The 15,588-nt window shown below is 35.1% G+C and overlaps 1 protein-coding gene across 3 annotated transcripts in view; it reads left to right on the top strand.

Annotated features, from left to right (window-relative positions):
* SEMA3A (semaphorin 3A) overlaps positions 1-15,588 on the top strand; it is a 504,012-nt gene that overhangs the window by 186,050 nt on the left and 302,374 nt on the right. The window contains exon 3 of one of the 3 annotated variants that reach the window (XM_082632318.1): positions 2,782-2,903. The exons of the other annotated variants lie outside the window; for them this stretch is intronic. The gene's annotated coding sequence lies outside the window, so the exon portion shown is untranslated. The remainder of the gene's footprint in view (positions 1-2,781; positions 2,904-15,588) is intronic. 3 annotated transcript variants of the gene reach the window in all.

Here is a 15,588-nt window from a genome sequence, read left to right as displayed (position 1 = left end):
TTAAACCATATATCATACTAAGCACATATTCTACTTTCCCATTTTACCTTCCAAATAAGCACTGACAATTAGGCACCATTTGACATTTGTCATGCTTATCATCACAGTTGCAGTGACACTAAAGGTGACTAGGAATGGCGAGAACAGCTTTTTGTAAAGAGTAGAAAATAAAGGAAAATAACAATTGCTTCGCCTTTGCTTTGAGTGTTTGGAGGCAGATAAGCGGATTTGTAGTGAGGTCATCAGTCACAATGGGGTAGTAATTTGCAAATGGATTAGTTTAGAAGTAGTGATTTCTGCTCCATGGGCTTCAGTGCAAAAGTCTACCTGATTCTGTAAGAGACCTCATAAACTGGCAGAGATCAATGCCTACCTAATGTGCCATTATGCACTGGGCACACGTCAGTGATTACAGCACAGCTGTGGCTGGGTTTTGCTTGATAGTTCCTTAGCACTTGCACCACAGGTGCTGCATACAATTATTTTTCCCAAAGGAATAAACTCTTTAGGGAATTAAAGTGGATGAGGGAGGCTTTTCTTCCTAAGAAGCTTTTCACTTTTAAACTGAAGAATGAACAGTGTCAGATGTCAGTAATGTCAGCCCAATAACAAATAAAGACTAAGCAACTTATGAGAAGGAAATCATCCTGTATTATATGTCTGGATGACACTTTCTTATGTTTAAAATTTTATTGCATAAGACTACCTGACTGTGTATCTTGAAAGAACATGACAATACAAATTCCAAGTTGGAAATGTTCACTGTTTTAAAGATTATAATTTCATATCAAAATGTAAGAGCATTAACAAGTATTTAAGTTGTTCAGCTTTTCTTACAGGCCATACAAATTAGTTGGCAACAAAGACTGAAAAAGAATTCGGTCAAATGAATTTACAACAAAATTTGAATATGAGAAACCTTACCGATAATCCTTAGATTCTTATGCTCAATAGGTTTCTTCACTGTTGCTTGCAAATGTTATGTGTAGGAACAATGAATAAAATATTAAAGGCAGGTAAAATAATTTGAAATGTAAATCCATATAGTATAAATTAATAAATTCTGTTTTATACTTTAAACAAAGGAATATTAGTAATGTTAGTTATATGAAACTTTCCATTTTCTAGCTCTTTAAATTTGATATGATATGTAATGAGATGGTATGAACAACCATCCGGTGTAATGCATTACAAAGAAAGAAATTTATTGAGAATAATTTGTCATTAATTCCTTGGCACTAGTTGGAATAATATCTGGTAAATGGTCTGAACCCTTTGAAGTCCTTTTTTCTTCCTTTATTTAAGATAGATAATGTGTTTATAGTTAATAACCAAATTTATCAGGAACATCAGGTTTCATTCTGCTGCCTGACCTGTTCTAGGAAAAAGGAATACAATTACAATGATTAGCAAACAATACTCTTTAAGATTATAGGGGCATATAAAAGGGTTTCCTGTCCCAAATCATTCCTCAATCTGCTCATGCAAAATCCTTTCAAAAAGGAACATTCATCTAATCCACAGTTAAATATTAATCTCTAAATTAGTAGAGGTAACATACGAACTTGAAATAGTTTAGTACATATAACAAGGATGGTGACAGTCCCATTTAATACTTCCAAAGAATTATGTTCAAATTCCAAATGGATAATTAATTTTAAAAAAAGGACTTAATTCAGAAGAGAACTGTTGCCATGTTTAGGGGACTCACCATGCCATATGGGAAAAAAAAAACTCACTTGGAAAATTGGGGAAAAGAGTCAATTTGAAGGCTATCACATGAAAGGAAGATGAAGTTTCAGCTGTATAAATCCACCAGGGAATACTTGGAATACTCCCTGGCTCCTTAGACATAATAGATAAATAGGAAGAATAACATTTTAGCTTATAGAACAATCTAAAAAATATAATGAATGGAATGAGCTATGCTGAAATTATTAAAAATGGTAATCCTTCTCCAAGGGTATTGAGCTCAGAGAAGAGATCTTTGGATTCTGAATTAGCCATGGATGCAGGCATATTCTTTAATATTTTGTGACACTATTGTTTTATTCATAAAATAAGTGGGTTAGTCCTATTTTTATTTTTTTTTAATTTTTTAATTTTTGCGGCACGCGGGCCTCTCACTGTTGTGGCCTCTCCCGTTGTGGAGCACAGGCTCCAGATGCACAGGCTCAGCGGCCATAGCTCACTAGCCCAGCCGCTCCACGGCATGTGGGATCTTCCCGGACCGGGGCACGAACCCGCGACCCCTGCATCGGCAGGCGGACTCTCAACCACTGCGCCACCAGGGAAGCCCCCCTATTTTTAAATAATAGAAATTATCTCCTAGGTGCCTCTTATTGGGTGTATTAGATGACCTAAATTTGGGATTAACATATACACACTACTATTTATAAAATAGATAATCAACAAGGACCTACTGTATAGCCCAGGGAACTATATTTGATAATAACCTATAAAGAAAAAATTTGAAAAATAAAAATTATCTCTAAATGAATAGATAATACTTTGTGTATTACATTTTTATAATGATCAAGATGGAAGTTTCCATTGCCTGAAGTATAGAAAAATAAGACTCCACATTGCATTTATGTGTGGAGGGGGTGATGATTCTCAAAGAGAAATACTGGAATACAGAAGATAAATTTTTCTTTCCTTCTCATGTTTCTAAAGCCAGCATTGATCCTTGTTATAGTTTTTGTATAGTGTCATGAGTTTAATATAATTAATCTAGTTAAGTACTCACTCTCAGTGTCCTATAATGACTTTCTATTTAAGGCAAACCGCAGAGGCACACTCTGAGCCTGCAGATATTATGGCAAGCCTGTTGCGAACAAAGAACATTTGAAGCGTTTGCTGTAGCTGGCTTACACAACGGCGCACTGGACAGAATACCGCAGGTACTAGTTTTTCCAAACTTGCCTCCATTTAATATACATAATCATAAATCTGAAAAAATTGTTTTTGGCCTACTTTTCAAGGTAAAGATATACATAGACAAGGATTAAAATAAACACATTGAAGAAATTGTAAAAATTTAGTAAATAAGATGAAGATTTGCATTATTTGAGAAGTAAGAGCTTTGGTTAAAATTGTAACTGGAACTGACAGTGCCTCACAATTCATTCTTAGAAAAATAATCCAATTAGAAAGACTTCTCAAAGACATGCTTTTCTGAAATTATTGAAAAATGGAAAAGAAGACTTCACATTTGAATCAAATGGAATGTCACCTTAAAGTAAAGCAAGATAATAATAATAATAACAGATATAGCATGTTATGGGTTTTCAGAAACCAAATAAGCTGGGGAAAAGCAATGAAGAACAGAAAGGAATCAGGCCTGGTAGAAGAGGAACACTCTTCCAGTGATATTATTTGGCAGAATGAATTTGAAAATACATTTTCTGAGTGGAGTTTGGATTTAGAGAATGATGAAAGAAAAAGAGAGATGATGATACATTGGAAAAGCAAAATAGATGATCCTTTTCAGCTTTAAAAATGCTACGATTCTAGGCTTTAGATGATTTGGCATGAAAAATTAAGAGAACATGGCAAGTTTAGTTATTCATAACAAAGTAAGATAATGCGAACTCTATTGAGTTATTATATTCATTGAGGGATAGAAAGACCTTGACTCTGGTGTAACTTAGATGGAGCAGAACCTGGGATGGTGCCTGGTATGTAGTCAGGGTCAGTCATTTTTTAATTGAATTATCCCACTAATTTCAGTAGATGCTGAGTTAAATGCTTAAGGAACTTCTTTGCTCTGTGTTTGTGTGTCTTAGAGAAAATACTTATATTTTCTAAAAATTGTGTAAGTATAGATACAATGTATAACATTTCTTTTAAATATTAAATATAATTATTGATGATATGAGTTGCGTCAAATATTAAGAACCTTGGAAATACATTATTATTGCATTCTTAAGTGGTGCAAATGTAATTCCTTGCATTTAAAAAGTTGAAGCATGTAAAACATAGTCAGGAGCCTAAAACAGCAGAGCATAGCATTAAAGAATCAGTCTTCAGTGCAAAGGGAGAGTAGCAGTAGAGTTCAAAAGTTGCCTGCCTTCGAGGGCTGGCTATTTCTTTGAATTCTATCTGCTATTTTGATAAACTTTTGCTCAAATTCTCTAAGGCCTGTTTCTACAGAATGGGAAGAAACAATAGTTTCTGTATCACGGAGCTATTCTGAGGAAATGAGTTGAAGTAGTAACAGTTTTTTCAATTAATGTTAGCTACCATTATCTAATAATATAAGAATCCTGTCAAACTAAAGGTTGTAAATGGAGAGCTTTAAATACTGTTTTCTTTTTACTTTCCTAGAGAGTCATATTTGTTATTTATTCTTTAGCCAGAGTCTATAACTTTCGATAAAAGTTTTCAGCCGTCCTTGAGTAATTTTTTTTTTTAGAAAAGCGAGGTAATAAATATATCAAAATGAAATTCTAAGCCCACTCCTTCCTTTAGCTGCTTTACTTTCTATCTGTTCTACATTCCCTCACTGTCTGGCACTGAATTCAATGAGACTTCAAAATGTGAATAAGAGTTTGATTTGGATGAGTGTCAAACCAAAGCCACCACTACTACGTTGCAGTGCCTTGTATTTATTTCCTTTTTTTTCCTCTTAAAGTAAAAAAATCCGCTGCTCTGCAGTGTTTTAGCTGAGATGGGGGAGGAGGTGAATTAAAATGTTTTAAACAAAATTTACCATGCCAAGACTTGAATGGAATTTCAATCATTATAGTTTATACATATTTACTGAGGGCTATGCTCTTGCTAATGTAAACAGCTATTTTTTTTCTTTCCCAACAAGTTGCCTGTTACCAGAGAAAATATCTCTTTGTATGCAGCTTCTTTTGTGAGAACCATCTTGCTAGTTAAATGAAAAATGAACAAAATATTCAATGAAATTCTCAAAAGATAAATAATAATAATAAAGGTTTTTAGTCTAGCCTTTATATTTGTTGGTTAAAATGTTTGACATCACCAGCCTTTACATCTTAATATTTAGTTGAAAAGAAATATAACTTTACTATTAAATGATTTGGGTTTATTACTTCCTCTTGCCATAACCACATTTTCTAGGAATTCCATCGTGTGTGGGTGTTTGTATGCATGCGTATGAACATACATAATTTTTTCTTGTATACCTTTGTTATACCTGTATTGTTTTCATTTCCTGGAAAGGCTTTTTTTTTTTTTTTTTTTTTTTTTTTTTCTGCTCTACGCGGGCCTCTCACTGTTGTGGCCTCTCCCGTTGCGGAGCACAGGCTCCGGATGCGCAGGCTCAGCGGCCATGGTTCACGGGCCCAGCCGCTCCGTGGCATGTGGGATCTTCCCGGACCGGGGCACGAACCCGTGTCCCCTGCATCGGCAGGCGGACCCCCAACCACTGCGCCACCAGGGAAGCCCTGGAAAGGCTTTTAGTAGAGCATGAAGTCAAAATTCTTTGGATTTGCCTTTTGATTCATGTCTTCCCTCAGGTTTTCAGGCACCTGCTCCATTGTCTTCTGTATTTAAACAGTAAGGGAAGTAGACTCATTGCAGAGGGAAGTTTGTTTTTCTTCTCTGAAACCACCTGGCAACTGCAGATAAACGGTATATGTAAAGTGGGAGAAAATTTCTTAGAACCTCCACCATTACAACACAAATAATAAAATAAAATGAAGTTGTAGTTACATTGTCAAACATAAAAGAGTACAAGAGAATAAATCATAAAATGTGCCCCGCCAAGCACACATTGAGACCTGCTATTTTCCCTGTGGGTGTCCACATGACTTTGATTTTCATCTAATGACAAGAAAACACAAACATTGGCAAAAGCTTTACTCGAGTTTTGGTGACCCCACTGTGTTAAATAGGACTTGAATTTGAGTGCCTAAAGAAAACTTCTGTATGATATGTTTGTTTGGCTTTTATTCCCAGAAACTTAACCGTCCCATCAATCAAAAGAGAAATATCATCTAGAAAAAGGGAAAAAAGTGTTTTGATAGGGAGATTAAAAAATAAGCATATTCTCCTTCCTCATGACCTTTGTTATTAATAACTTTGAAAAAGTCATTCCATTCATAGGACACAGTGATTAAAGGTGATCCAAACTTCTGTTTGAATTGTTCAATACTCTTTACAGCATAGGATGCTCAAGTTGAAGTTCAAGAGTCATTTTAGTTTTTGATGAGTGTGAGGAAATGAAGCAGATTTTTACATCCTAAGGTTGACCATCTACCTAGCCTTGTCTGCTCTCACTCTGAAATTTTGTAGGTAAAGTCTAACGATCTTAGATGGTGATATTGTCAACTAGGAAAGATTTAGGGCTGCATCTGCTCTTCTATGTTTCAGTATCTCAGGATCTAATTTTCAGATAATTCCTGAGTCATAATTCCACATACTTCCACATAGCTTCTGGATGGCAGCCGAATGGCTACCTTCTCTCTTTCCTTAAATATCCATGAAGATATGAAAGATAAAGAAAATGTCTCAACACTATCAAAAAACATCGTAATAATAACAGTGAACATTTATTGAATTCTTACTATGTCAACCCAGTATAGTCATATGTATTGACTCAGTTTATCTTTGCTAATATTTTATTATTATCCATAAATTATTCCCATTTTCCAGCTGAAGAAATTGAGGTAGGGAAATTAAGTAAAATACTCAAGTTTGCATAGCTAGCGAACAAGAGTTGGATTTGAGCCTAGTGAATGTGGCTACAAAGTCTGTTCTTTTAAACACCACATTATATTGTTTAACATCAAAACCTATGAGAAATGATAATAATTTCAAGTTGCAACAAGGTGAGAATACAATTGGAATGAGAGAAACCCAGGCTTCTGTTGATGACCTAAACAGTTTTCCCCTTTTTTTCTTGGAGAGAGGAGTAGGTCATCCCTTCTTTCTTTTTTTTTTTTTTTTTGTGGTACGCGGTCCTCTCACTGTTGTGGCCTCTCCCGTTGTGGAGCACAGGCTCCAGACGCACAGGCTCAGTGACTATGGTTCACGGGCCCAGCCGCTCCATGGCATGTGGGATCTTCCCGGACCGGGGCACGAACCCGTGTCCCCTGCACCAGCAGGCGGACTCTCAACCACTGCGCCACCGGGGAAGCCCGGTGATCCCTTTCTAATCCTATCCAAGTACAGCTCATGTGTGATGCCCACTTAATTATCAACACACTAACACCAGATCTAACTTCCACACAGCTGCCAGGTGACTCCCTGGGACTTAGCAATGAATCACGCTCAGCAGTTTCCCCAGGCTGCCCATTCTTTTCTTCAGGTGGTCTTCCTAGGGCTGCTGGCCTTTCCTTTTAGCACCACAGACTTCTTCTATGGATGATTGTTACGCTAATCTCACCCTGCTTGGTCCAGCTCTTACAGTAGTGGAGAAGTAAGGAGGCAAAGAGAATATAATCCTTATATCAGAATTGAGTTTTCCAAGTAATAAATCTTTGATCTCAACAATTAGAGAAAATGCTAGTGGCTTGAAAAATGCTTTTGAAAAACTTAAGAGCAATCACTGGCAAATTTTAAACATGACATGCATCCTCTTACATAGCAGTAAATTTAAAATCAAATTGAACACAGTCAATATAACAAAAATATAGATGTCAAGGACACATGAAATTAAATAAAAAGACAAAGAAGAAGTACATCTGTTATGGTAGTAAACTGGGAAAATTCCATCTTAAAAGATACATTCTCTCACTTAGGGGAAAAAACAAGTTTCAGTGATATACCATTTGAAAGATCAAATGCCTAAAATTTGGTATCATGAAGATTTTTAAAATTTTAACAGAAACATGAAAATCCAAACGATGGTAAAACTCTATCAAGTCATTAAAATTAGAAGAAAAGTGACAATGCAATTTTAATATTTCTATATAGGCATTTCAACAAAAAAACGATTAAATGGGACAAAGAGTTACAGTGATTGGAAAACACATAATTCATAATATGGACATAATGTAACTTTAACTCTGCCACACATTGCAGTGGTATAGTGATCTTTCACATTAAGCTTCCTACAACCAAGGGGCTCATATTTTGAGCTCAAGGGGCCATGTGATTCATGCCGATGGAGGTATATACAGAATGCTGTGGAGATATATACTGAATAATATCTAAATAGACTGGGAGATCAAACAATACTGAGGTGATTTTTATTAGGAATAAGTTACATAAATATGACAGTACTTGTCCAGATACAGAAGAGAAATATTATAAACCACAAAGACCATGCATATAGCAGGCCAGTATCACACATTTCCCGTGCACACTGGCTTCAAATTATGATGCGTTTGACTAACTGCCAAAAAATTTTCATTTATCTTCTATTGTTTCATATAAAAATATTTGTTCTGCTTTGTTTGCTTTCATCCTTTTTATTTTTTTATTTTTTTATTATTATTTTTTTGCGGTACACGGGCCTTTCACTGTTGTGGCCTCTCCCGTTGCGGAGCACAGGCTCCGGATGCACATGCTCAGCGACCATGGCTCACGGGCCCAGCCGCTCCGCGGCAAGTGGGATCTTCCCGGACCGGGACACGCACCCGCGTCCCCTGCATCGGCAGGCGGACTCTCAACCACTGCGCCACCAGGGAAGCCTCATCATTTTTATTAAACACAATTTTATTTGGAAAAAATTCAAGGTTACCAAAAAATGTCAAGAATGGTACAAAGAACTCCCATGTATCCTTTACCACCATTTGGTTTTGACAACTGCCCAGGCAATTATTACAACTGAATACAATCCAGCCTGGTGCCTTGCACTCAGGGGTCACATCATTCTCTTCTCCTTCAAAAAGAGCAGTTCTTCAGTCTTTCCTTGACCTTTACAACCTTAACATGGTTGAAGATTACAAGGCATTCATTTTGTAGAATGTCCCTCTGTGCAGTATTGTCCAGTGTTTCCTCAAGGTCATACCTAGGAATATACCTATAAGGTTATGCATTTTTGTCAGGAATGCACAGGAGTCATTCTGTGTCCTCACTGTGTCCTGTCAGTTTGCCTATGATATTTGTGTCTCATTACGGTCATATTTCCTTTGATAATTTGATTAAGGTGGTCACTGCCACGTTTTTCCACTAGAAAGTTGCATTTCTTTTTTCTCTTTGTAATTATTAAGTATTTTGCAGGGAGCTATTTTGAGATTAAATAAATATCCTGTTTCTTTTTCCACTTCATTCATTAATTTTATTTTATTTTTTTATCTTTTATTTTTTAAATTTAAGTATGGTTGATTTACAATTTTGTGTCATTCATTAATTTTAGAAACTTGATATTTCTTACCTGTATTATTACTTTGATGATTCCTGATGATTATTTTCTAATTTCATTTATTGCAATGCATTTATTATTTGATACTCTACTGTAAGGGAGAGATTTTTCTTCTCATAATTCATTTATTTATTTGTTTATATCAGTGCGAACTAAAGAATTCCAATTTTATTCAGTGTGTTATAACCATTACTGTAATTGTTCAGAGTTGATCAGCAAGAGTCCTTTAAGCTAGATCCTTTATCATTTTGACATGTCTAAATCATTCTTTGAGTACTTCGTTACTATCTGGTACACACAATGTTCTAGAATCATCTTGGAGTTGCCGCAGCACAGAAATTAGCCATTTCTTCAGGAAGCCCTGGTTCCTTTCATAGGAAAATACCATGTAGAAACCAAGATCAGAGTGGTACATGTGCTTTTTATTATTGGGATTTTGCTACTCATAGGCCCTCTCAGTGGACAGAGCTAGGAAATATATGTGTTTACACTTACACACATGCACATACAGAACTTTTCATCTACATCTGTAACTATACTTATATCTATATATTAAGCTATGACTTCATGCTAATAAATCCAATTTTTTAAGACTTTAATTTTTTACAGAAGTTTAGGTTTAAAGCAAAATTGATGGTACGGTACAGAGATTTCCCATGTACCCCCTACCCTCACATATGCATAGCCTCTCCCATTATCAACATTTCCCCACCAGAGTGGGCCATTTGTTACAATTGATGAACCTGTATTGACACATCATAATCACCCAAAGTCCATGGTTTACTCACATGGATTCTGACTTTAGTGTTTTATCTAAAAAGTCATAGACATAATCAAAGTCATCTAAGTTTTCTCCTATGTTATTTTTTAGGAGTTTCATACTTTGAATTTTACATTTAAGTTTGTAATCCATTTTGAGTTAATTTTTGTGAAGAGTACAAATCTGTCTAGATTCATTTTTTGCATGTGGATGTTCAGTTAAGTTGTTCTAGCACCATTTGTTTAAAAGACTATCTTTTCTCCATTGTAATGCCTTTCCCCCTTTATCAAAGATCAGTTGAGTATATCTATGAGGTGAGGTTCTATTTCTGGGCTTCCTCTTTCTTCTGTTCCATTGATCTATTTGTCTATTTTTTTCACCAATAACACACTGTTCTGATTACTGTAGTCTTTCAGTCAGGTGGTGTCAGACTTCCAACTTTGTTATTATCCTTTAATATTGTATTGGATATTGTGGATCTCTGTGTAAACTATTGAATCGATTTGTCACTATTAGTATGATAACTTGCTGGGATTTTGACTGGGATTGCATTGAATCAATAGATCAACTGATATCTTGACAATATTGAGTCTACCTATCCATAAACATGGAATATTTCTCCATTTAGTTGTTTTTGTTCATCAGACTTTTGTAGGTTTCCTCATATACTTCTTATAGATATTTTATTACTTATATATAAGTATTTTATTTTTGGGGTGCTAATGTGAATGGCATTGTGTTTAATCTCAAATTCCACTTGTTCATTGCTATAAAAGAAAGCAGTTGACTTTTGTATTTTAACCTTATATCCTGCAACCTTGCTATAATAACTTATTAGTTCCAGGAGGGTTTTTTTTTTTTTCTCTCTTTTGAATTTGTTACATAGACAAGGCTTTGAGTTTTTCACTATTAAGCATGATGTTAACTAGAGGGTTTTTTTAAAGATATTCTTTACCAAGTTGAGGAAGGTCTTCTCTATCCCTAATTTACTGAGTGTTTTTTTTATCATGAATGAATGTTGGATTTTGTCAGATGCTTTTTCTGCATATATTGATTTGATCGTGTTATTTTTTTCTTCTTTAGCCTGTTGATATGATTGATTACATTACTTGATTTCCGAATGTTGATGCAGCCTTGCATACCTGGGATAAATCTCACTTGATTGTGGTGTGTAATTCACTTTATACATTATAGGATTTGATTTTCTAATACTTTGTTAAAGAATTTTACATCTACGTTTATGAGAGATATTGATCTGTAGTTTTTATTTCTTGTAACGTCTTTGGTTGTGTTATTAGGGAAATGCTGACCTCATAGAATGACTCAGGAAATATTCCCCCTGCTTCTATCCTTTAAAAGAGATTATAGAGAATTGGTGTAATTCTCTTTCAACTGTTCGGTAGAATTCATAAGTGAATCCATCTGGGTCTTGTGCTTTCTGTTTTGGAAGCTTATTAATTATTGATTAAAATTCTTTAATACAGGCCTATTCATATTGTCTATTTCTTCTCATGTGAGTTTTGGTAAATTATGTCTTTGAAGGAATTGGTTCACCTCATCTAGATTACAAAATTTGTGGGCACAGACTTTTCCATAGTATTCTTTTATTATCCTTTTAACGTCCATTGGATCTATAAAATAGATTCAACTTTAACCTATCATTCGTCATGCCTGTGCAATGACTTTTAGACTGAAACTAGATTGAGGGAAGAAAAAAAAGAAAGGCAAGTATTAAAAAGCCTTTGTTTTTGCTGATATTGTTTTTTAAGGCTTCCTTGTCATCTCCTAATATTCAGTGACTTTGAGACGATGGAAGGATGTCGTTTTGTCTCGTCCCCTCATTTTATGCCTAAAATGATTGAGAGGGAAATGGGACTACTTGCAAAGCAGCACATTTAGGTAAAGGTAAAGTCATACATTTTACTCAGAACATGTAAGTTGTCTGATGCTTTATCCACCAAACATTATTTTACATTTACTTACTAAAAAGAAAATAAGATGACTAAGACTTAGCTAGTTAGATTTCATATTTATTGAGGGACTGCTATAAACTGGACACTCTCATAAATTGAATCTTTCAATCTTTTCAACAAAAACATGCAATAGTAATTAAAAATCCACTTTACTAATGAGGATACCCTTATTCAGAAAGAATTAATGAATTGCTTAAAGTCAAATAAGATCATCAAGTATGGCTCAAATTTTGCTGAATTGATTCTAAATCTGCTGAGCTTGATAGTACATTACTGCCTAAGACATCTGTAATAATAGAAAGAGGGCTGGAGTGAACCATGCCAAATGGCAATAAAATTAAAATAATCAATAATTTTTAAAATTAAATTAGATAGTGGAAGTGATTGATGTTTAATTTATTTTTACCATCTTATTTGTGAAATAATGAGTCCACTCAAAAATTACTTTAGTAAGCACCTACTATGTGCTGGAATTTGTACTTTTAATGGACAATTAAATGGTGATTAAATCATACCATCAAAGACTCAATTAATAACATATATATGTGGGAAAACATACAGTTAATAAAATATAAAGCATAATATAAGGAAATGCTTTTTGTGAAATATATACAAAACACTATAGAAGTATAGATTAAGGAGCCAGCAGGTACCTTCAAAAAAGAGAGGGATGTAAGGAATAAAAGCAGTTTTTCTTTTTATGAAAAGAGAAGTGTTAATCAGAGATAGTGTGTCTAATGAAGCTGGGCCACATCTATCTTTTTTACACCCCTATACCTACTAGTGTTACCTGCTTCAGTGTAGACACTCAATAAATATTTATTTAATAAATAAATGAAAGAATAAATATTGAGTGAATATCCAGTAGCATCATATAGCTGAAACTTAGATTATGGGATGGGGAATGGCAGAAGGCAAATTTGGAAATATTAATCGAGGCACACAGTGAATGTTTTCACTACCACTTTATGTAATCAGGACATTGTTCTCTGATCTTGAACATCAGCAACCAAAGTAAATATAATGTGAGCCACACAAATAATTTTAAATTTTCTAGTAATCACATTAAAAATTAGTAATGTATCCCTACTCTACATTAAATGAAATTTATATATCATAAGGATCAAAATTATTTTGACATATCAGTTTTAAAATTATTAATAAAATATTTTATATTCTTTTTTCGTACTCCTTTGAAATCTGGTGTGTATTTTACATTGACAGTAAGTCTCAACTTAGATTAACCACACATTAACTGCTCAATAGCCATATGTGGCAGTGGTTAGTGTACTAAGCAGAACAGGTCTAGGGTTCTGGTTACTTAAAGTGTGGTCCTTAGACAAGCAACACTTAAAAAGCTGGTAGAAATGCAGAATCCTGGGCTGCACTGGAGACCAGCTAAATTAAAATCTGCATTTTCTTAAGAACTTCAGGTAGTTTTATGTACATGACAGCTGGAGAAATGCTGGTCTAGATAACCAGCTCTAACGTTAGGTGTGTACATCCCAAGGAGTTCAGAAGATACATGCTGCTGGAGTGCAGAAAGATTAGATCTATCATTTACATTACTTTACATTTTAGAAGTCCAAAGTAAATTAAGCTTCACATATATTTAATATTGTATCCACACTAGAGCCTTTATTTTGTCCAAATGTCAGATTATCTCATGTCATTAATGTCTGGTAACCTGAGGTAAGAGTTGAAGTTCTGCAAAGGGAACAAGTACTGTGCCTGTTATCTTTGCCTGTTAAATGGATTCATGAGTTTTATTGTCTCTTATGTTTCCTGGTATTAATTAAGTAACAAAATGAAGACTGTAAAATAGTTTTGCAAATGAATTTTTTCAAATAAAAGAAAACAAAACAGAAAAGTGCCAGAGCTAACCATTCTAATTCTCACAGAAAGTCTTCTTTAGTCTCAAATATAAGTAGAAAAAAAAATGATGATATAATCAGACTTACTAAGCAGTGAGGAAAAACCTCTAAAGTTATCAAAATATCCACTTGAAATATAGATTAACACCCCTAAGATTAATGGTGAATTTAGCCCCCAGAGTATATTGTACTTTGAGATATTACCTGGTAATAGTAAAAAGCCATTATAATTAGTAAGACATTTGAAATATTTTTAATTTAATCTTTGTTAGGTGTTTTCTACAGGCAGCTTTGCCTAGGAGAGTTCCAATTCACAACACTTGTCTCAATATAATTATAAATAGCACCACCTTTTGCTCTCAGAAGAGGCTCTGTTGGGAAAAGAAGTCATTAGGTCACCCTGTTTATCACGTGCACTCAAAATTTGTCTTTTTTTTTTTTTTTTTTTTTTTTTTTTTTTTTTTTTAAAGGTTATGAAATGGCTGCTGTGGATCCTGGAGGATGGTCACCTCATTCAGCTCAGGAGTCTAGGAAGGTTTCCTGGAGGAGTGATTTTTTTTTAAATCTATTTATTTTTATTTTTGGCTGTGTTGGGTCTTCGTTTCTTTGCGAGGGCTTTCTTTAGTTGTGGCAAGCGGGGGCCACTCTTCATCGCCATGCACGGGCCTCTCACTATCGCGGCCTCTCGTTGCGGAGCACAGGCTCCAGATGCGCAGGCTCAGTAGTTGTGGCTCACGGGCTTGGTTGCTCCGCGGCATGTGGGATCTTCCCAGACCAGGACACGAACCCGTGTCCCCTGCATTGGCAGGCAGATTCTCAACCACTGCGCCACCAGGGAAGCCCCAAAATTTGTCTTTTGAGTGTCTTCTAATGTATGTAATGTATAAGTACAGCAAATAGTACATGTGCCTAATTTTAAGATGAATGATCATATATACTGGTAGAAATCTATTTATTTATCTATTTATTTTTGTTACATTGGAGACCACACTGTGAAGACATGGCTTGCGAGAAGCTGGAATGTTTCCCAGGTTCACTCTTAGTCCCATGCTTAATTTTTCTCGGCAGCCTCTTTCAGGCCAGGAATATGTGTTCCCTCTCAGACTGATGCAAAGTGACAGTCTAAGCAGAGCTGTGTATTTTTTTCTCCTCTCTTTCTTCTTTCTCCTCCCTAATTGTGGGAAGAGGGAGAAATAATTGTTAGGAATTTCAAAGGTCTTTCCTGCATAGAGGGTTGTTTACTGACCCAAGGAAAGGCAGAATCAACGGGAGGCAGCAACTTAACCAAGTTGAGTGAGAGTGGCCTGTGAGCTTTGAAGGCAAATTTGCAAACTGCAAAGTGGCTCATCCACTCATGGTGCACCTGGGGTAAGTTAAAGATACCTGTAAATGGAAAATTTTATATTTGAGCAGATAAAGTAAAAGATAAAATTTAGATGGTTAAAAATGGACAGTACCCTAAATAAATGGATGCTTATATGATCTCTGAAAATCTTTTGGCACTCTACGAGTCTTTATTAAGAAAATAAGACTTACATAGGTGTAGTCTTCCATTCCACATCGATATATTATTTTTTTTTAGTTTAAGCTGAAGGGAATAGGATGATTCTAGAGAATGAGATGGTATTTGAGTGCCCGTATAATGAAACCGGCAAGGCATTTGGGGAGGGGTCAACTGAACCAGCAATTAAATGGATT

This window comes from Mesoplodon mirus (assembly GCF_964341445.2).
Source record: "Mesoplodon mirus genome assembly, chromosome: 9".
NCBI lineage: Eukaryota > Metazoa > Chordata > Mammalia > Artiodactyla > Ziphiidae > Mesoplodon > Mesoplodon mirus.
Note: the sequence above shows the minus strand (reverse complement) of the source record. Positions and strands in the feature narration are given on the sequence as shown.